The 20,925-nt window shown below is 36.4% G+C and overlaps 1 protein-coding gene across 6 annotated transcripts in view; it reads left to right on the top strand.

Moving 5' to 3' along the window:
• CABCOCO1 (ciliary associated calcium binding coiled-coil 1) overlaps positions 1-20,925 on the top strand; it is a 126,417-nt gene that overhangs the window by 86,024 nt on the left and 19,468 nt on the right. Inside the window, exons 6-7 of one of the 6 annotated variants that reach the window (XR_013550466.1) lie at positions 20,241-20,306; positions 20,419-20,543. The exons of the other annotated variants lie outside the window; for them this stretch is intronic. The gene's annotated coding sequence lies outside the window, so the exon portion shown is untranslated. The remainder of the gene's footprint in view (positions 1-20,240; positions 20,307-20,418; positions 20,544-20,925) is intronic. 6 annotated transcript variants of the gene reach the window in all.

The following is a 20,925-nucleotide window of genomic DNA, read 5'->3' as shown; positions in this document are numbered from 1 at the left end:
TTAATTATTCAACCAACATTTGATGGTGTGAAGCATCAAAAGTTTTAGTTTTAGTTTTCTTCTAATATAGAATGTAGATTCAGAAAACTGTCAGATTTGTATTCCAGTTGTTATTTTGCTTCAACTATGAATTCCCAGAACATTAAAGTTATCAGTATTTGATCATAAAGAAGGATATGTACCACCAAAAAGTTAAGCCTGGTTGATATAGGAATTTTCACCCCTTTAACTTTCTACCAGTCTTTTCCTTCATCATTAGGATTTACCCAAATGCCTGACATTTTTAGGTAAAACTATAATGAAATGACTAACTTCCTTAATGGAAACAGGTTTGTTATGTACAGTTATAGAACTGTGTAACTTTATCTATAACCACTGTTCTTTTTACTCTTCAAATGTTATGCAACTGTCTATTCAGTATAGCTTTTTTGGACTTGTATGGCATTCTGTTAGTCCTCAAAATAACAAGGCAAGGCCCACAAAGACGCATGGTAGCTGCCAAGATTGCAATTACTTTCATGTTGATTTGACTCTGGTTCAGTATCAAAATATTTTATCTCCTGAAGAACAACTTGAAAATACACTAGTGAAATTGAAAGTTATGACCAGGAACATTTTAAAAATCTTAATTTTTATCATTACAGTGAATGTTTTTAAAGCCTTATTGGGAGAAGGTAAACCAGTTGGGAAATGCTTTGCTACTTGGATTTTGATTCTCTCTCTACATTCACTGAGATTGATTTACCCATCTACTGTCTAGTTAGCTAGTCATACCATTATAACACATATTATTTGTAATAACATTTACATATATTATTTATATACACTACTTGTAACAATGTACCACTTATAAGTGATAATGCATTTATCTGTTGAATGTCTTTTAGTTTTGATTGCTTAGCTTCATAGTTCTAAACTATTCCTACTGTTTGTTAAAATATTCATCCAGACCACACATCATACCAATTTTACTGTATTTTGAGATAAGATTTTATGTTGAATATATGCCATAAAAAGATCAAATTACCTATATTCCTTTTTATCAAGGAAAAAATATTTGACACATATGCAATCTGCCTATCTTGAGTTTCGAAAACTAGAATTTTCTAATTAAGGAGAAAGACTCACTATTTTGGATGTTTAATCAAGGACCAGATAATGATAGAATGGGTTGCTGTAGCTGCAATTTATACGAGAATCACACTATAGTGCCCTCCTGTGGAGGTTTGGTTAAAACTTCATTTTTATGCCCATGAGGATGATTTTCAAACTAAGTGACAAAACCATTACATTCAAATTACTGAAGTTTGATGTAATTTGGTCATTTTTTTCATTTGTAACTAGATGTTAAATTACTTTTAAAATATAGAAATATTCAAAGTTCAGAAGATTTGCAGTTCAAAATACAAATTAAAGCATGTCAGCTTGTTATCTATATTTCTTAATTATTTTATTGAAATAGATTTCTTTCCTTGGTTTTTCCTTAAATAATTAAATAATAAAGAATAAAGAGCACAGTCAAATCCTTAACTAGAAAGAAAAATTCTTCATCTAAGACATTTTTAGATTTATATAATGAAAATGGAGTTTTACTGTGAGAAGCATAAAGACTATAATATTTTTAAACTACAAAAGAAAAAATGACAATAAAAGTTTAGTCTAGAATATATACTTATTTATATTTGCCAAAAATATGCAAAAGGCAACTTTCTTCAAACTCAAATGTTTTTACTTTTCCAATTCAAGATTTACATTTTTTTTCTGAGGATAAGTTAATGTTACATATTAGTTATTTCAAAATAAGTTGATTTGTTTGTTTTACCTCTAAGTTCTAAACCTCCTTTTACTCTTAGTTTCTGGGGTTTGGAACTGTTATTAATTACCATGTGAGGCAAGCACACACACGCACATGTGCACTCATACGTATATGTATCCCAAGCCCTTTTTTACTCTGGGTGCATGTTAACAATCAAGTTCAATGTGTGCAAAATCCTCATATGTGTGGGTTTAGGTGTCTGATTATTCCTTTTGTGTTTAGTCTTTTCCTCCAGTAGCCTACTGCTTTACTGCCCAAGCTTTTCCATTTGCTAATGCAAAGATGCCTGCTAACTACTCAAAGCCTAAAGCCCACCTTCCTTCTTAAATGGGAAATTAAACAGGTGTTAAGAACCACTAGAACCTAATTAAGACTTTCTTGAAGAAGTAGGGTGTGGGGGGGAAACATTAACAAGAGTTGGGACAAAAACCAGAAAGCTATCTGCAGTGCTTTATGTCAACAACAAATACAATGGATTTTTGTCTCTTCACATAAATCTTTTTAAATCTGTCTCCTGCAAATGAGAAGGGAAAAACACTGGTTTTTCAAAGTTTAAATGTCTATAATTATAGACCATTAGTTAGCTGGCAACATTCATGACTAGAGAAGTAAGTGGAGCTCTTTCTGAAGCAATAGCCATGATCAAAGAGATTATAAGTAAGCTCATCCAAACTAGAAGTGTTGGATAAAATCTTAAAACAAAAATAGGATGAGATAATGTGGAACAGAGTGGAGGATGGCGTTAGTTTTCTGTAGTGAAATGAGATTAGAACCATAGTTGAGACACTCAACCTAACTTAAAGTGACCTAACTCTCCTGCTCACACTCTGTCTCTCTCTGTCCCTCAAATAAATAAAACATTCAAAAAAATTTTTTTAAATGGGGCACCTGGGTGGCTCAGTCAGTTAAACGTCCGACTTCGGCTCAGGTCATGATCTCACAGTTTGTGGGTTCAAGCCCCAGATCAGTCTCTGTGCTGACAGCTCAGAACCTGGAGCCTGCTTCAAATTCTGTGTCTCCCTGTCTCTCTCTGCCCCTCCTCCACTCACGGTTTCTCTCTCTCTCTCTCAAAAAAAATTTTTTTTTAAAGTAACCTTAAAATTTTAGATGAAGCATGCTTAGTACTGCATATCCTTGTTCCTCTATGTTCTAAAGAGAATCTAGGAGAAAAATGGGATTTTCCAAGTCCAGGAATATAGGAAGTTCCATTGACAAGGAATTATATAATCTAAAGTATCTTTGTAGAATTATATAATCTAAAGTATCTTTGTATCTTGAAAGATACTTTTACAAAGTATCTTTGTAAAATCAGTGGAGTAAGATGGGGCCCAAGCAGAAAGTTTCCCTCAGAGGGATCTAGGGTAAACCCCCAGAACTGTGTACCGCACAATCACCACGTGGTCCACAGTCAGAAAGGAACATGTGGGGCTCAGAAGACCACCTCAGAAAGCTAAGTCAGCACAGAAGCTTTCTGTCTCTTTCTAGACTCCAGGCAGGTCTGACAGCAGTTCTCTGTCAATAAAATCATATAATGTCAGCCAAACGAAACCATCTAAGACTAGGTGACGGTAACTCTTAAATATTGAGTCTCAGTTTCCCACCAAAAGCCCCTGGAACAGCTACACCAGCTAAACCAGTCTGGTACCAATACAGCTTAGTATTCCCTCACACGGACAGTTTTTGTTTTTTTTTTTTTAATTTTTTTTTTAACGTTTATTTATTTTTGAGACAGGGAGAGACAGAGCATGAACTGGGGAGGGTCAGAGAGAGGGAGACACAGAATCTGAAACAGGCTCCAGGCTCTGAGCTGTCAGCACAGAGCCCGACGCGGGGCTTGAACTCACAGACCGCGAGATCATGACCTGAGCCGAAGTCGGCCGCTTAACCGACTGAGCCACCCAGGCGCCCCTCACACCAACAGTTTTTGATCTCTTCCAGGCCATCGTCCCTGGAGGTCCTCTTGAAAAAGATGAAGCCCTTACCTTCAAGTACTTCACTTTATAGCTGTCAATGTCATTTACCTATCACTTAACTTGCTTGCAGAAAACTTTTTTTTAATCCTCAATTCCTTTTTTTCCCTCTACCTCCTTTGTCGCGTGAGCTATGAGCAAATTGCTCTGAGGGCTTGATGACTGGTGGCGAAGAGAAGAATAGGTAACCAGGTCAGACAAATGAGGGAAGAAAGGAACATTGAAGGAGATGCTAACAATTCTAATCCAATGTTTCCTATACTTTCTTCCCTTATCAGTTCAGAAATAAAGTGGTTCAATGTCCCATCAAGGGATCGTGCTGCCATCTAAACCTCACCATGTACCTGAATCATCCGTAACTTTTAAAAATAAACTCTTGACCTCCCCCACCATAATCCTAGTTGAATACACGTAGGTTAGGGCTTGGCATCTCTACTTTTTAACAGTCATGGTGACTTTGATGTTCCAGCATCAGTGAAAACTGGCAAATTAAACTTTGCCTGCTACAACTAGGTGTAATTTGCTGGCATAGCTCTCACCATCTCCTTAGCACATAAGGTTTATGATCAGACAGTGGAGACTGCCAATGAGGACAATATGATCTGTGGCAGAATTGCTGAATTATCTCCCCAAATTCACTCTTTCATTTTGCCCTTTATAGAAGATTTTCAGCTGGGCAAATAGTTGATTGGAATAGACTTCATTTTCCAGACTTTTTTTCAGTAAATAAATAAGTAAACTTAGCCATAACAATTCTGGCTGATAGGATGTTAGCAGAAGTAAAATTTGGAACTTAATGGAAGTGCCCTAAAGGGGAAGGACAAGATCTTTCTGCCTTTCTCATATTTTTCTGGCTAGAATATAAAAGGGATGGCTTCTGATGGAGCACTTATTTTGGACCATGAGGTAATCTTGGGAATGGAGGCCAACATGGAGGAGCAGCAAGATAGAAGGAACTAGATCCCAAAATAATAGCCTTCTATTGCTTACCTCTGGATTTTTATGTGAAGGCAAGGTATCTTGTTAAAGCTGAATTTTTGGATTTACTGTTGCTTTAACAGCTAACTGCTATCCAAATATACCAACATTACTACCTTTTATTATTAACAAACAAATGTTAGCCACTTTTAATTTAATTTAAAAACTAAATTTAAAATTTCTTTTTTTTTTTTTGAGAGAGAGAGAGAGAGTGTGTGTATCTGGGAGGGGCAGAGGGAGAGGGAGAGAGACTCTTAAGCAGGCTCCACACCCAGCATGGAGCCCAGTGTGGGGCTCAGTCTCACAACCATGAGATCATGACCTGAGCCGAAAACAAGAGTCAGACGCGTAACCAACAGGAGCAACCCAGGTGCCCCGGAAACATTTTTAATGATAGCCCCAGAGTCAAAATATTGTATCATATTTTATCCTCTCAAATATTTGAGAATCCTCTCAAAATATTTGTATGTTTATATAATTCTAACATAAACGTGGTAGTATACATTATATGTTAACAATTATGTTGGACAATATACATTGTAGCAGTTAGAGTGTTTTTGCAAATTATAAACAGTAAAAACTTCACTAATTCAAACGTAAATAACTTAGAATTTCAGAATGTCAACCTAGTCTGTGCCAATAGTAAAATTTTAGTCTCTAAAGAATAGAGACACATAATTTAGACAATATTACATGGAGACCGTCTATAAACAGCCTATTGCTTTCTTAAGTAGGACAGGATTTGAATTTGGCAGTATTCACTGTTTATATACAAATGGACATTGTTATTATAAATGAAGTGGGTTTTTTTAAGCCGTTTAAGGTAGATGCAGAATCTCTACTTATAATATTTTATTAGCAGTTTATTTCAGTTACTTTAACAGGGGTTCTACAAGAGAACTAAGTCCTACAGAAAGTTGTTTAGGTGACTATTTTCTTGATTTTCTTCAAGAATGATACATAGTAAGGTTCTATATGCATAGGAGAGAAGTTAATTTGTGATAAATAGTGGATGTCTCAGGCACAAGGGCTAACTCCTCCTGGCTGAAAGGCTGAGCATGCTATCACTTAAAAGTAAACTTCTACTTAGAAAATATTCTATAATGTGACTGCTGTCAAATTGAGACTGGCTTTTCACTCAAGTCATCCAAATTAATAATATTAATTTGAATTCCTCAGAAATTTGAACTTAATTTTTTATTCCATCTTTGATAAGAGCCCATACCTAAATGTTAAAAAAAAAGCAATTCTAGATTACAGTTTTGAAGCATGAGATTGGCATAATAAAAGCAGTATTTTGATCAAAGTAACTTGGCAATGTTACACACAACATTTGAAATGAAAAGGGATTAGAGACAAAAAGATAAATGAGGACATTATAAAATTGAGAAATGATAAAAAAAAAAAATAGGCCTAGGATATAGCAATGGAAATGGAAAGGGATGAGCATATGTAAGAAATGTTATAAAGACAAGTAGCACAGAAGTTGATGTCCGTTTAGATATGAAAGACTAAGAAGTTAAGGTGAATCAAAACTTGTACTGATTTGAGGAAGAAAATCTGAAAGTAATTGTGCCATCGACATAATTAGAAAAGACATTTTCATAACGATAGTAAGGATTGTGATGATAATTGTAGTGTTAAATACATTAAATGTAATGTGATAATGGAATGACAAAGTGTAAACTTCCTACAGACAGTTGGAGGTATATAGCTAGATATATTAGAGAGGTCATTGTTTGAGTCGGGAGAGGGAACTCTCATATAATGATCTATATCTAGCCTTCTTTGGGCAGGTGTGGCTTCTACCACCCACTGTGACATATTGACACAAAGGTCCAAGGTTCAAGGTCATATTGTAAGTATGTCCTTTAGGACCTGGCTCCAAACACGTGTAAGTAGTGGAAGAGAAACCAGGTTTGAAATGTATTGAGCTACAAGCGAGTCAATGGAAAATTCTAATAATTATCAGCAGTGTATAAAGCTATTCAAGTCTTGCAATAAGAGTTAAATGACATTTTAAGAATTCTAAAATATATTTTTGAAGACTTGGAAGAAAAATCCAAGTGCAAATGAAATGCAAACATTTTATTCAATAAATTTTGAATATACCATTTTAACTGCAATTTGGGCAGACTTTTGGAATGTTTTAGTTCAACAAGTGAGAATTACAGCTTGTGATTTGGACTTATATTCAGAGTACCTTCTTTTGTCATCTTTAAATTGATTTATTAAAGAACTGAGAAAAATTCAAAGTTTGGTAGAATATGAAGCCAGGGCAATACAGAAGAGCAATTAAATCAATAGAAATTACTCTGACATCCATGAGTAACTGTAAGCCCCCAAAACTCAGATCATAACCAAAGTAGTAATCAAATAAGGGGAAGAAGTGCATTTTAAATTGAAACAATGAATAGGCTTCTGGATTGCTTGATAGTCCAATTAGTGAAGAGGAGTGAATCATATGAACACATTGTAAAAAGATTTAAATTTCTTGCATTTTTATAAAAAATACTAACATCAATGAAGATAACATCAAACCTATAATATGGCTCTACAATGAAGACATTGACACAAATTGGTTAATGAGTGCCATCCATTCGAATAGTAAAGATTATTTTATATTGTTCACTGAAGAAGAGAACCTAAAGAGAATTTTAAACTTTGCAATTCATTTAGGAAAGGAAACTTGATACAGGTTTTCTGAAATTTGACATCAATCCTGACATGTACATGATACAACCAATAATGAGTTGTGAGGCTGAAATTCCATTAACAAGCTAGAGGAAAGACTAATCTTTCCTTTCTTTCTATGGAAAATAATATTACAAAATCGTTGTCATGTGAAGAGCTGATTAGAGTAGAGTAAAATGTATTACAGGTTTAAGTAAGGTCAAGCAGTTAATGATCTTTAACTTGTTTTTTTGTTTTGTGGTATTTGTAGAATTTGTCAGCTCTCTGATATATGTGATTTCTCGTTACTACTTTTATCACTCTATACATTCACTTTTGTATGTAATTTTGTATCATAACTTAGTTCCAGGCTCCCCAAAACCTACTCTGGCTGCTCCTTGTCCATGGTCCTTACTGTGTCCGGAGCAGCGAGACTTACTTTCCACAGCTAGAAGGTGATGGCTATGGTCCAGGGTGCTTGGAAAGGGTGGTGGCAGGGAAGATAGACAGAAGTAGATATCAGATAGATTTCTGAGCAGATATGACAGGACTTGCTGAAAGTGTTGGACACAAAGGGTGAGGGAGAGGAAGGAATCAAGGATGGCCCCAGGATTCTGACTTGAACAGCCAGGTGGGTATTAACACCATTACCTGAAAGATTGGGGAAGGAGCAGGTTTAAGGGAAGGAACAAAGTTCCTTAGGACATGGTGAGTTTGTCATGATTTCCCCCACAATGCCACTCCACCTTCCTTGCTGCTTATCATATTATGCTTCATATTATAGTCACATCCACACTAGACTGTAAACTTGAGGAGGGTAAGAACTCACTGCTCTTTGTCCTCCATGAGCGTAAAATTTCTATTCAATTGAATTTAACATGTAACACACCAAACACATACAAGATGCTCTACCAGAACTCAACTTAAATCACTTGAATCAAACTCATCCTACAAAAAGAAAAAAAAAAATGCAAATGGATAATAACCCAGGTTTAGAATGAAGTAGACCAGAGTTAGCACCTTAGCAGTCTCTTGCTAATTGTGGCATCTTGGAAAAATACCACATCTGCTCAGAGCCTCTTGTTTCTCATCTAGAAATGAGAATGACTGTCCTTACCTCATAGAATTATCACAAGTAAAACAGTGTATGTAAAATGCTTATCACAGTGCCTAGCACACATGAGCACTCAATAAATGGTAGGATGTGCTTGCATTTGGTTTTCTTGATAATACAAATAATGTCTGTAGCACAGACATCACAAAATCACTAGAAGTCACTAGAAAATGTTGAGAGAGAAAAGTTACACTTTCAGCATAAGAACCTATCTTAAATTATTTCAGGAAAAGATAATAGGCTTCTGCACTCTTTCAGTCCCAAAAAGGGGGAGGGGGGACTAAAAGGCACTATGAACAAAAATAGAATGAATTTACCCAATTCTTTACTGCACTATTTAACCTCTGCTTTCTTAATCATATGCACAGCAGGGGAAAGGATGTGCTAAAACAATTCATGTGTCATGAACAAAGCAGCCGCAGATTTTAGCTCAAAAATCACACTAGGAAAACCACCAGTTGGAAGTAAAGTAATAAGGCCAAATTTATTTTTTTAATTGAGTCTTGAGTTACAAGCAAGCCTTTAATTACATTAATCAAGCAGGCTTCCTTTCAGCAAAGGATGAGGGAACTGCATTGTTCTAACTTTTGCTAAAAAACTTGTTTTAAAAATTGCTAGATATTATTTGGACATATGGAAAATAAATCCTTTGATTTCTTTTTTATTTTTTCCCATCGTTTCAGTGTAGCTATAGCAAAAGACAAACATGCACTTACTTCTTGGACATGACATACTCTAAATGACTATAAATCACATTTAAAAAATTTTAATGTTTATTTATTTTTGAGAGAGAGAGACACAGAGCAGAGCAGGGGAGAGGCAGAGAGACAGGGAGACACAGCATCTGAAGCAGGCTCCAGGCTCTGAGCTGTCAGCACAGAGCCCCAGGTAGGCGCCAACTCACAAGGTGTGAGATCAAGATCATGCTCTGAGCCGAAGTCAGAGGCTTAATTGACTGAGCCTCCCCCACGCCCCCCCATCCCCCTATAAATCACATTTTAAATTTAAAATATCCAAATATTGAAAATATTAGTATTCAACAAACAGAATTTAATTTTGTTGTTAGACTTTTACATGATAATGTTTATTACCATTGCTCTGAGCTTTGAATTTTTGATATATGTTCCCCCCAAATCCCTAAGAAAATGGGTTCTACTGATTAAATGTCAGTCAGTAGGTTACTTGCCCCATGTGACAGGTGAAAAACCTAGGCATATAAGAAATGAAATGACTTGCCCAAAGGTCATGAAGTTAATAATAAACACCAGAGCTGGGCCTAAACCCAGACCTGTGTGACCCCAGCTCGTCACCAACACTGTGTCATCTCTTACCCTAGAATGCTCTTCTTACATACTGTGTTTTTGTAAATGCCACTGTGTCTGTCTTTCTGTGTGAGATTTTCTCTATCTGACCCCATCTGCTTGCTAACCCTACTTATTCTTCAAGATTTAATTCAGGCACTATCTCCCCTTCACATTTCCCCTAACTCTTCCCCTCTTCCCTTCCACTCCAATAAAGTGGCTGTCTTCCCTCTACACTTCTAGGATACCCTACATATACTTCTAATAATTATTTCATTCTACAAATTACTTTGTATGTCATCCCCACCAAGCCCCCAACCCATGCTCTAGGTTGTGACCTCCGTGAAAGTCAAGGAACATGCATTGGTCGTGTCTGAATGCCCAGGGCCTAGACAGTGCTTGGCTTTTAGTGCATGCTCAGTGAAGCTATGCTAAAAATGACTGTATATGTGAGAGTTTTAGAAACAGAGTGCCTTGTTTTCTGAAAAAAAATATGAAAGCTTTAAGGAGGAGCTGGGAGTTGAGCTGAACTTTTGAAGACGTATTGGATTTATATTAACATCTTTACAGGAAATATAAAGAAACAAATTATATTTCTGTCACTGCCAGTCATACTTTGAGGATGCAATAAAATAATTAATATTTTACAGTAAGAGCCCTAAAAGTATACATTAAGCGTTTTATGTTCTCTTGTCTTTAAAAATGATTATTGCCATGTAATTTACACTTTGTTCAAGTAAGTATGAAAAACATGGCATATTTTTAATCAGTGTCACCAAGCAGCCCAGCAACAATTCATTTCATCTAATATTTCATAAATGAAACCTGTTTGAGCCAGGCGGATTCTTGCAGATAACTAAGGATAATCTTGGTTCTTAACCAAACGAAACTAGCCCTTCATTAGGAGGTACTCCTGTGTTGCACTGGCATATCAGCCCTCCGCATGCTAGGAGGCGCTACAGAGCCAGAGCTGAGGTCCTCAGAGACGAGATGCCATCAGCCCTGGTAGGTACTCACTGTCATGCAGCAATCCTAAACTAGCTCAATCTCCATCTAAGAAAAAAATACAAACACCATCTGTGTCTTAGTAAGAGAATGGAGTTAAATAAAACCACTAATTCAATTAAGTTGAAATAGAATATGACAAATGCTTGGGGAGGGAGGTACTGTGGTGTGAGTTTTCATTTCCAAATGCACACCTATATTCTGCAGACCTATATTTAAGTAGATCAATCATTTGCTACTTTTCTCTTGAATCTACATCTTGTCCTTTGAAAGAGTAGCAACATTTCAGTGCTATTCCTGTATGTATCTTCAGTAGTGTTTGTCAAGGGCTTGGGAAAAAAAGACTACATAAATGTCAGTAGATATTAATATTTGGATTTTTAAAATATATTTAGCTATCGATGTGTTTTCCATAATCTATGACCAGAGGCCTATTTGTATCCCTCCAACTATAAACATTTTAAGTAAAAGTAACCATTAACCAACAATGGTATTTCTTCTGTTCTTCTTTATAATCAAATAATACACTCAATTCCTTATAATCAATAATACACTTCCTTATAATCAAATAATATGCTCAAATTAATAATTGTGCTCAACTTCTTCAAGAATCAAATTTGTTTTAAGATATTTTTATATTCAAGTGGTTTAATGCCACTTATTCCTCTGGGTTTGGATCATTATATGACGAGTAGATAGCTGACAGTGGTATCCACCCGCATACTCCACCATGCCCTTCCCTTCCTTGCTAGTGTCTTTGTCTGACTGATCTCCTACCTAGTACATCATTCAGTCATTTGCTAAATAAAGTATGACTAATCTTGTAGTCCCCTATTCTAGCCCAGTTGTAGCCATGTTCACATATTGTTATAATTGATTTTGTATCCCCTGCCTTCTAACTTCACCTCCAGTTATAATTTGTAACCCTGTGAGTGCAGAAGTCCTACCTGGATGGAAAGCACCCAGATCAACTGAATTGAACTGAAATCAAAATCTTAGTCAAGAGGCAAAACTCTTTTTTTTTTTAATTTTTTTTAACGTTTATTTATTTTTGAGACAGAGAGAGACAGAGCATGAACGGGGGAGGGGCAGAGAGAAAGGGAGGCACAGAATCTGAAATGGGCTCCAGGCTCTGAGCTGTCAGCCCAGAGCCCGACGCGGGGCTGGAACTCACGGACTGCGAGATCGTGACCTGAGTTGAAGTCGATCACTTAACCAACTGAGCCACCCAGGGGCCCCGAGGCAAAACTCTTTTAAATATGTGATATGATACAGCATACAGCTTACTAGCAGAAGGTCATAGCAAAGCCAGCAAAATGGTGTTTTAAGTTTTCTCTTAAATGGTATGTCTAGATCCAGTGTATTAAAAGAGGGGACAGAGGATAATGAAACATTTGAGGTGACCTATAGCTGGTTCTCAAGTTCTCTTGAGAGAACTATGTTAAAATTCTATTTTAACTTAAAAAACAAAATTGATTTGAGGACCTCTTACCACATGCCTCATCCACTAATGCATTTTTAAGAATTAAACAAATTCCCATGTTTGGCAATGACTCATAAGGACAAGAATAGGTCAAAATGTAATGACAGTGCTACGTAACCAGTCTACAAATACAGGCCTATCCTCTTTCTGGCTCAAGCTAGCAACATTAGCCCTTCACTTTTATGTGCACTAAATTTCACTCTAGTTTTAATAATAATAACAATAAATATAATAATAAAACCTTGTTTATATAAGAGGTTCATCTAGTTAAAAATGCAGTGAGACTCATGGTACTTTATAGGACCCAATTTATACTCCCTTTGATGACATGAAGGTGATAACTTCATGTGATTCATTGCCACCTAGTTCTGAATTTTAATAACATAATGACTCATCATGATTTTTACATTTCTTAGAGAACCAGCTTGGCTAAAACCATTGTAGTTGTTTTTACTGGGGTCATCTGAACTACGGTTCCCAGAATGCTCATGAAAGGGATGTGCTTATGTGTTCTGAACAGCCATAATCCATCATGGCTGGTGCCAGGTCGACACATTATAAGAGTTTATAGTGTCAGCCCAGTGAATTAAGGCTTTGTTGTAGACCAGCTTGCTATGCAATTATTTCCAGTTCATATCATATAAATCATCACTCTTCACATGACAATCAGCAACTTCCATATAATATTCTAAACATCCATGTTTTGCCTTAATTGTGCTGTCTGATTCTGCACCTAGAACAACGTGACAAGACTGGTACCAATAGCTTAAAAAATAAATTTTACTATCACTAGAACCTATTTAAGGAATACTCTATGTTCTCACATTTTTTGTCGAGCTATTTGGTATTTATGTTAAAATAATAGGAAATGAATTTAAATAGAAGCACTTCTGTGTCTTATCTCTGCAAACAAAAAAACATAATTTACAATAAATTAGCACAGCAGTTGTTAGTGTAGCTCAGCTTTATTTTGCAATTCTCACACCTAAGCTCACAAGTTGACACTTTTTCTGATAAGGTAATCTTTATAAGGTAGTTCTGTAGGTGATTAAATCTGACAGATGCTAGTGAGATGGTGAAGTTCAGAGATGTAGCAGCAAACGCTTTAAAAAATTCTTGCTAAAATAATAAAATGCCTTATGATATTCCAGCAGAAAAATCAATCTAATAAAAGAATAAATCAGTTATAATGCTGTGCTTCTGTGTCTACAACCAAAAATAAAATTACTTTCCAATAAGCAAGTAAACAAACTGATTACAACAAATAAACTGTAAGGAAAATGGTATCCTTTAGAATAACGAATTACTGTAAAATATCATCTTCCCAGTTGTTTCTTAGTATTTGCAATCATTGCTGAGATGAACAGAAATAAAATGTTTCAAATACAACTAGAAGCTGAAGAAATAGAATGTGCCTTTTCATAACATTTTGATACTCTATCTGTTCTTCAAAACATGCCTTGAACACCATATCCTTCAAAGGTAAAAGCTTCATCTTAGGGCAATGATGATAATCAGATGGCTGAAACTTCCAATGATACTCCAATCCAAAATCTGTTAAGGCTTAGTTGCAGACTGTATAATTAGATTAACCCAATTGGTATTATGGCTTAGTTTCGCAATTTACCTGTAACATTTGAATGGTTTCAGTCCTGGTTTCTTATTTCTAGCAGGATTTCAAAACAGTAGCTCATTGTCCTTGCTTGTTTTTGATTACTTAAATGATGGTAGCTTTGCTGGAATCAATCGATATTACAATCTGTTAAAGCACTATATTACAGCATGTGCTGTTTTCTGATTTTCTTATCTAAATATCAGTTGCCTAATGTATGAAGTTCATTTATAAATACCAGGAAGTTCCCTGAATCAAGTAAATTAACATGCTGGGCCACATTCTCTGGCTTCATTAGCAACCCCTCATGCCAGGGCTGTGTTCATACAAGTGTGAAAACCAGAACGATCCTTCAAGGGCTTTCCTGTCCTGAATAATTTCTTCATAAGGGAACCGGCTACACTCATGCTTATATTCCAGTCTTACCACTACAATGTATTCATTTGGCAGGACTCCATTTCACACGAGCACCTTTTGGAAGAATCTAACCATTAATGGGGAGGAAAATGTCAAGTCAAGGGACCAGGCTGGATGCACAGATGAGGGGAAGTCTTAGTTATAGGTCACAGTAGAAGATCGAGGTGTGGGGCATGGGCTGGTAGCAGGGAAGAGAAACAGAAAAAAATCTTAAAATTTGGCACCCTGTATGTTAATAGCAGGGGGGAAAATGGTGATAGAATGGTCTATTGACCACAAAGATTTCCTACATTTAATTATTCAGTAAATATTTATTACTTTCTCAGTATTTACCAGCCACCTGCCAGGTAATGAAGTGGGGAACAAAACAGACCAAGTCCCTACCCTACCCTTTGTTTATTGTTGTTGTAGACATAAATATGTGACATGAAAAAATATATTTTAAAAAATCAAGCTTCACGCTTTTAAGCTGTTTCCACATGCCTGGCACTGTGTAAGTGCTTTACACATGTTGATTTAATCTTTACAAAACCCTTGCAGTGGGGAACGACTGTTATCCCCATTCTCTAGACAAGGACAGTGGCCTTTGTTGTAGGACCAGGTATGAATAACCATCCTCTGAGAGCTGCACTTATGCCTTTTACTTGTGACAATGACTGTGTTTCAAAATAGCAGATCGTATTTTGGGGGCAAAGAATTTTAAAATAATGTTTGTTCAGTCTGTTTTTCACTCAAAAGAAATGAATCTGGAGAGACTGGGTGGCTTAGTCAGTGAGGCATCTGACTCTTGGCCAGGTCATGATCTCATGGTTCATGGGTCTGGGTCCCACATTGGGCTCTGTGCTGACAAGGTGGCCTGCTTGGGCTTCTCTCTCTCCCTCTCTCTCTCTGCCCCTTTCTCTCTCTCTCCTTCTCAAAATAAATAAATAGACATTTAAAAAATAATGATTCAAACTGAAAACAGGTGTCTAAAATCTATAAGACAGCACAAACACTATAGTCCCTATAGGACAGCTGTTGAGATAAAGCCAATGCACCACTTGGGCTCTGCTAGAAGAGTAACTTGGTACAGTTGTCTAATTCCTTTTATGAAATGGATGGGACTGATCAGGAATTAGAGCCACAGGCTGGACAATGAAACTCATCCACAAGAGAACTAATATCTCATTCACCCAGGTTTGACTTTAAAATTATATCAGCCATGAAAATTATTTCACTGCCTTCTGTTGTGAGTAATCGGACTATATTTAATTTTAATCATTAAAATGTAAAAATAATAAAAGCCACCAAAATAGTCTATAGTCAATTTTCTGATAAAGCAAATTTGTTTTTTCCTCCATTTGTGATTTAAATGGCCTCCAGAAAGTTTTTTGGAACTAAGTGTTAATTAAAAATATGGAAATGGATTTAAAGCACATTACAGCACACAGTGGAAGAATAATCACAAGAGATTTGTTCACATAACCATACTCATTTCTCAATGTGTTTTTAACTGTCTATGTTATTGGTTGCTTTTCTGCATATGCCTGTTCCTAGAAAAAACTGTGATTCCAAAGAAAACAGTAATTACAATTACAACAAATGAGACAAAATGCTATTTGAGCAGGAACATGCAGTTTTCGTCACCAAAAGCAAATGGATGCTCATATACTTTCCCGCTTACAGAAATGAATTAAGCATGTTCTCAAATTTCTTTATAAGCCAAATGCCTTTTATATCTTGCCATCTTAAAAAAAAATAAATCCTCCATATCTTTTGTTGAGTATTTTGGAACTGTGCACAGTAGGACTGTGAGGAACCAGAGAACAAACTCTTTCTGAAATTCCCTGAGAACTTATACTTTCAGATCCCTAGTGTGTATATATCATTTTACTTGTCTGAACCCATTTTTTCACCTGTAAACCAGAGAGAATCATTTTTGGGACAATACACACACACACACACACACACACACACACACACACACACACAAATGGGATTCCACTTGCCACCAAGGGTTGGGTGCATGGGCTTTGGAGCCAAAGAGATGTGGGTTCAAGTTCTGACGAATTTGTCATTCTCTAGTTGTGTGACCTTGACTGAGTTACTTAACCCTGTGAGCTTTACGTTCTTCATCCAAAATATGAGTTCAATAAAACCTCTCCTCACAATGTAGCATGAATTGAAGTACCTAATGTTTATAGTGTGCTTTCTAACTAGTCCCATTCCAAACTCAGAGTAGATTCCCAATAAACAAGAGCTTCTTTTCTTCATCATCAATGTTCATTTTACTGCTTGGTGACCAGTGCTGCCACAACTCCACTGGGTTCAATTCACAGTACTTGGGGGATTGGGGATGCCGGTGGGTGGCCTATGAAAAGCAATGTGAATCATGGGAGCCTGGAGGTGGGCAACTCAGAAAACTTAAGGATTTTCTGACGGTACATCCATCAGGAGCTATGTGGGGGAAGTGGTATCTCTGATGAATGATTTAGAATTTTAAACTATGCTGTGTAAAACAACCATTAGTCAGTTTAAGCAATGCAATCCAGTCAGTCAGAGCTTGTTTTGTCGTTTGGCATTATGATAATCAAACAAATACCCAGGACTCCGTTCATAACTGAGAAATACAGGTATTGCACAGATGCAACAACAAACCATTAGATTTCCTTCTCCAAGTTGCATAATTTTTCATGACAAACTTTTAAACTGAATCATAGCACATCAAACAAATTCGCAACCCTGAAAACTTTTTTTTATTTTTTTATTACATTTCTTTATTTTTGAGAAGCAGAGAAAGACGCAAGTGGGGAAGAGGCAGAGAGAAAAGGAGACACAGAATCCGAAGCAGGCTTCAGGTTCTGAGTTGTCAGCACAGACCCTGATGAGGGGCTGGAACTCACGAACCATGAGATCACAACCTGAGCTGAAGTTCGATGCTCAACTGAGCCACTCAGGCACCCCAGCCCTGAAAACTTTTAAATGAAATGTTATCCTAATGTAGTACCTAACACCTAACAAGTGCCATCTTTGTACAAAGACCTGAGCTACTGTCTCAAGATGAATGACATGGTCTATACCCTCAAGTTGTTTCCACAAAGTGGTGGGAGATATCTCATGCATGGCTATAACTCAAAGTACGAGGTAACAAGTACTGTACAAGGGGAACAAACAAAAAACTGAAGCACAAGGGGATCAAGAAAAACTCCACTGAGGTGAATGAGCTAACCTGGAAGGGCAAATGGAATATTGACTAGCTTGGATGAGAAAGAAATGCCCTCCCAGCAAAGAGGGCAGCACAAGCAAGACTCACTTCTGGGAAAGGACCCCCACCCATGATGTCTGGCTAGCTGGCTCACTCTTTTCATACAGCGAATATTTATTGAGCACCCACTATGTTATAGTAGCATGCTTAGTGGGAAAGTAGGGAGTAATCCAGTATGGCTGGAGCTCAGGATCTGTAAAGGCAAGATCTTGGATCTGGAGGCTACATGGTAGGAATGCTAAGAAGAAGAAGGAAGAAGGTGTGACAGATATCTGAAGGTGCCCCCAACACCTGATTGAATGGTAGGGCTAAGGGAGAGGGAACAACTGAAGACAATCTCAAAATTTTGAGTCCCAAGACCAAGAAAATGGTGATGTCATTGAGAGATAAAGAAAATGAAGGAGAAACAGGTTTGCAGGAGATAATTAAGTAGAAATAAATGGACAAGCTGCAACCTGTATAAGATTCCATTAAGTACGAAGACTGTAATCCAAATAGTCTCCAACTTTGTGACAGAAAAATACTGAATCTGAGGATCTGCACAGGCTGGCAACTTTGAGTCTTGTGTAAATAGAGAAAAGGCCACTTGAAGTTTAGTAACATAGGATACAGCATCTGTGACTGAACTAGAGATGACCTAGTCTAACCCCCTAATTTTACAAATAAAGAAAACATGTTCCAGAGATACTCTCTACTGAGGGACAGATCCAGTCCAAGACTCTGACTGTGCATGTAAAGGGAAAAAAATCCAGATTGCTAAAACACTCAAATCTGGAATACAAACACCACGTAAGATTTTCAGAGTTGCTATTATTTCAGTTTGTTTTTAACAGAGTATAGGTGAAAGGGCCTTTTTGAAAAAAATCTATTGCTGTATGTGCCATTGTCCACAAAATCAGTCTTGTAGTTAATTTCCAAGAATTTAGATTCCGTGAAAAGCCTCGGAAACTTAGAGGGCCTAGAGCTCTTCCTGGGAAGGAAAGACAAGACTCTTGTTCAGTTACTGAAATAATGACACCCCCATGTATATAACAATGGACTGCCCTGCATGGAAGGAAGGGCCGGGATGCTCCCTGAGAGAGCTTTGTTTCTAAATGCCAGGCCCACAAGAGTAATCAGCAGCACTTCCCTCCTAAGCAAGAAAAGCCTGACCCGCTGATCATAGAGGAATGACTATAGCAGTTAAAGAATCATTTAATGGAGATTTAAAAAAGGGGGGTGGGGTGGGTGAAGGGAGCTAAGCTGAGGGGGAAATATTTATAACTGTGACAACATGTTTCCTTGTAATAATTTATGTGCCCACTGGAGAAAAAGGAAACACACAAACTATGAATAAAATATCCAAAATGTAAACATCATGCCTTCTGTGAATTTTCTTTAGTTAAAAATTAAGGTTGAGGTTGACTAAAGTAAATGACTACATTTTCATGGTCTCTTATTTCCTTGATGCTAAGGGTTACCAACTGATTTACAACTTCCTGTGTTGTTTTTTAATCTATATTTGTCAGCACATTTTTAATGTCAGATTACTTAAAATAGACATCTTGAGTCCAAGAGGTCAGAAATAATAATATTATGTTGACTTCTCTAAGGATTTCAGAGTACTTTAAAGATATTCTCATTTAGCCTAAAAAAGCTTTATATTTCTAAATGAAATTAATTTCAGTATAGTGTTAAGAAGGGTTTTTTGTTTGTTTTGGTTTGTTTTTGGGGGGTTTTGTTTTGTTTTGTTTTTTTGCTTACAACCCTTGATGACTTCAGGACTGAAGTGCAAGTCAATTGGTGTGCTTTGAAGTTAAATAAATTACATGGATAGCTTTATCCAAATAGTTTCAGCCTCCTCTTACTCAGGTAGTTTAAACTGTGAAAATAACAGGAAGTCCATGAAAAGAAAAAGACTAGCACCAAGGACTTAGGGTTCCTTCATTTATTGTAGTTTCCCTTCTAACCATTATAATTTATTATCTCCTATAATTTCTGTAAATTACAGGTACTTGTTCAAAAAGAATATTCTCAAATATAAAAGCCATGCAATAGTTTTGTCTTCACAGAAGTTATCATACGATGTAATTAAAATGCAACATATATAAAATCAATTTTTAAAATTTATATTTGAAAATTCAAAACAAGCTTTCCACAAAGATAATTGCATAATCATCTTTATTATGCTAATTTACAGATACTGATACTTAATTTCAAATTCTTAGAATAGGAGATAATTTAGAGTATTTCCTCAATTTTAAATAATAAAAACCATCAAACTTTACATGGAACACCAAGATAAAACCAAAACAAATTTATCCATGATCAGAACTTTTTGAAATACTTTATACTGAATTCAAGGATATGCGTTTTAGCGTATAAGCTAAGCAAATATACTCTGAGTGGCTTTTAAAAAATATTTTTGAAAAGCATTAGTTATTTTCCAACTATATCTAATAGAACCAGCCAGACTTTCGCTCTCTGACCCTTAGGAAGTCACAAGATAAGGTCAATCTAAGAATCAGAAGTACAGTGTTGAACTTAGCAGGTTCAAGAGCTCCAGTGTTTCAATTTTCACAAGAAGGACATGCTAAAAATGTGTCCTATGTGCCCTAACTCTTTACTTTTGATGAAATCTGTTAAAGGAAATCTTTCTGAAATGAACTCAGTCTGGACAACCACAGACCACATCGGTTGCTGAGAAACAAAAGGTGAAAAGAATGATAAATGGGGTCGGGGGTTGAGGGGGGGTGGGCAGGTCGGGGGAGAAGCAGATTTTCTACTTTTGAAAGTTAGATATAAACATTCTCCTTTTCTAAATAGGTGTCTTGCTGTAGTCCTGAGCGTGCCACACAACAAAGAAGTATGTCATGCTATCTAGGTCTCCAGAGGGAAGTTATTTGGGTCCAAGGAATTCTTCAAATAAGATGGCATTGGATATGTGTTTGGTAATTTAAAGGCTGTGACTATTTAGAAACAGGATGATGGCATGTACTTATTAACAAATTCTTCTGAGTTAGCTGGACTCTTTGGGCAATGTGAACAATTACATATAGACATAGCATGGACCAGTATTCTTAATATGGTTACTCTACTCTTTCAGTTCTGGCTTTAGAAAAATGATCCTTTCAATAATAACAGTAATTATAAATAATAATAATACACCTTTGGGTTTAATAATACTTTCCCTTTGAAGAACTCCCAGAATTTTCATCCACATTACCTAATTTGTGCTTGAAACAATTCAACGAAGTAGCCAGGTAGCAATTATCATTATCCTACTTTTACAGATAAACAAACTGAGGCCTAGGGATTTTCTTAGCATCACAC

The sequence above is a fragment of the Panthera onca genome, chromosome D2 (assembly GCF_046562875.1).
Source record: "Panthera onca isolate mPanOnc1 chromosome D2, mPanOnc1 haplotype 2, whole genome shotgun sequence".
In the NCBI taxonomy this organism is placed as follows: Eukaryota; Metazoa; Chordata; class Mammalia; order Carnivora; family Felidae; genus Panthera; species Panthera onca.
The sequence above is the reverse complement of the archived record's forward strand: the minus strand, read 5'-3'. Positions and strand labels throughout refer to the sequence as shown.